We start from the raw sequence: 2,680 nt of genomic DNA on the forward strand, positions 1-2,680 counted from the left end.
CAACTTGTTTTTCTTTTCTCTCCCTCAACTACAGCAAAGCACCTGAGTGAACTCTCACGTATCATAATCAATAATTTCTTACTTGCTCCTGGGAACAACATATTATTTTTTGTTTGTTCCTGGGCATTTTTCATATGCAATAAACCCAGCTGACATATGTATCCATTAATTAAGAGTGTCAAAGCTTAATGACTGAGGGCAGATAAGGAAAGTCTAGCTAGGGGTCAGGTCTAATAAATTGCGTGGGTTTATTTGTAGTGCCAATCAACTGTTTTTGGTCTCTCTTTTTTCAGCCAAGTTAAGTGTGAGTTACAGTGCTCACTACTGTAGCACATACACTAAAATCAAAATGATACAGAGAAGATTAACATGCAACCCGACCAAGTATGATATGCAAATTTGTGAAGCATTTCATTTTTTTTTTAAGTGGCCACAAAACCTAGAATCTTCTAGTTTCCTCATTGCTATTTCTTTCGTTAAGAGGAATTTACTGGCTAAGAATGTGGTCATTGGCAAAACCCATCTTTCATCTTCATTATTTGTAAACTGCATGATCACAGGCAAGTTATCATTCTCCTTACCCTCAATTTTCTCATCTGTCTCAAAAGAGTTTTTTGTGAAGCTTAAGTGAGATAAAGCATGCAACACATAATACAGGGTCAATAGTGATTAACAGATTGGAAAAACTTATACTTTCTGTCATAAACTCATACCCACCAAAACGAAAGCCCCACAGAGTCGCTTTAAAGTCAACCTAACTACTGGATTCTGAATAAAGAGGTTATCATTATTTATTACTTGTTAAGTATCCTGAAGGATTGTGTTTGCACATGTATATAATGTAAACTTCCCAGATGGTGCTAGTGTTACCAGATGCACTAGCATCTGCCTGCCAGTGCAGCAGACACAAGAGACGAGGGTTTGATCCCTGTATCAGGAAGATCCCCTGGAGCAGGAAAAGGCAACCCACTCCAGTATTCTTGCCTTGAAAATTCCCAGGACAGAGAAGCCTGGTGGGCTACAGTGCACAGAGTTACAAAGAGTTGGGCAAAACACACCCTATAATGTAAGCTACAGAAACCACAGGTTGCACAGACCAGGTCTTCTCTTTTTCCTCTAGCTCTGAAATATTTTTCTGTCACGAAGGAGGTTATTTGGGTTATTTATTTTTATCTTGTGAGCCCAAGCCTGTGATCACGTGAGACCCAGTTCACTATATTAATGACAGGAAGTTACAGTATTTCAACCATAGAAAAGCTAGAGTATAATTTTTAAAAACTTCTTCCTGCAAGTGTCAGTATTGGCTTCTAATAATGATGAATTAACGTTAGTCTGTCCTCTCTTAGTATCTAATAAACTATTGTCATTGTTGCTTAGTCTGATTCTTTTGGGACCCCAAAGACTGTAGCTAGGCTCCTCTGTCCATGGGATTTCCCAGGCAAGAATACTGGAGTGGGTTGCCATTTCCTCTGCCAGGAAATCTTCCTGACCCAGGAATCAAACCTACATCTCCTACATTGGCAGGCAGAATCTTTACCACTGAGCCAGCAGGGAAGCCCCTAATAAGCTATTAAATAATGTCTAATAATTAGATGATGGGGTGAGAAATCCATTTTTCATATTTATTAAGTATTTGCCCTTAAATACTCTGTCCATTTTTTCCTCAGGGGACCTTTCATCACCAAGCACACAAGGAAGATTATTACTGTTTTCATATAAAGATTTGAGACTGTTCAACTTGAGAATCGCAATGCTGTACTTATTCCACCAAACTTACAGTTTTCAAAAAACCAAATGACTGGCTTATAGTTACAAACTTCTTATATTTAACTGACCTGCCCATCAGACACCTGCTTTTTAAAGGAAATGCTTCTTACTTCAAATCATTTGGCATTACAGGAACAGTTTCTGAAAACCTGATGGAAAAGTATTCTTCAGAGGAGAGGTCCAATATTTCACTCCAGCTTCCACTGAGAATATTAAATCTCTTTTTCTTTTTTTTGGGCAGCTGAACAAAAACAGCTTTTACTTGTGATATACAAATACAACCAGTTCAAAAAGAGATCACTTTTCGCCTTTGATTCCAGTGATAACAAGTTGCTAAGAAAAAAAAATACGTATATATATATATATATCAAGAAGGAGTTTATCTTCAAAGTTTTCTCTAAAGAAACCCTAAGAAGGGTTAAAACAAAAGAACCATAAACTTGTCATATATACATCTGATATTAGCAAAAATAACCTGAAAGGAGGTAAAATCTCAAAATTAATATTTTAACATGCTCCAAATAAACAAACAAAAAAGCCTAGTTCAAAAGTCCTGCTACGTTTCTCAAAACCAAGACCTTGGGGGAAATGGAGAAAGACTGATAATTCAAAACTGAATGGGCTCAACACCAGTGATAGGGTGACCTGTGGATCTCAGGCAGTCCTTCCCCCTCTAACAGTCTTTAGGAAGCAGCAGAGGGGGCTGGATCAGCAGGGCCCAGCACCATCTGCCCACCTACCAAGGGGCTCAGTGTCAGGTGTCCAGTGAGCAGAAAGAGAGGATATACACTGAACCTACCTTAGGTGGGATTTACACTGGGGTCCCTTTTGGTTCCTTTTAGTGGGAGGTATCAGAAATCCATAAGCTCTTTAAAAATGTTTAATAAACTTGCTTCGATGAGTTGGTTAGATA

The 2,680-nt window shown here is 38.3% G+C and overlaps 1 non-coding gene across 1 annotated transcript; it reads left to right on the forward strand.

Moving 5' to 3' along the window:
• Nucleotides 1-314: 314 nt before the first annotated feature.
• On the forward strand, nt 315-421 carry LOC133254552 (U6 spliceosomal RNA). Its single transcript, XR_009738720.1, has one exon. It is a non-coding gene; the product is annotated as a U6 spliceosomal RNA (small nuclear RNA).
• The last annotated feature ends 2,259 nt before the right edge of the window (nt 422-2,680 follow it).

Source organism: Bos javanicus, chromosome 9, assembly GCF_032452875.1.
Source record: "Bos javanicus breed banteng chromosome 9, ARS-OSU_banteng_1.0, whole genome shotgun sequence".
Taxonomy (NCBI): domain Eukaryota; kingdom Metazoa; phylum Chordata; class Mammalia; order Artiodactyla; family Bovidae; genus Bos; species Bos javanicus.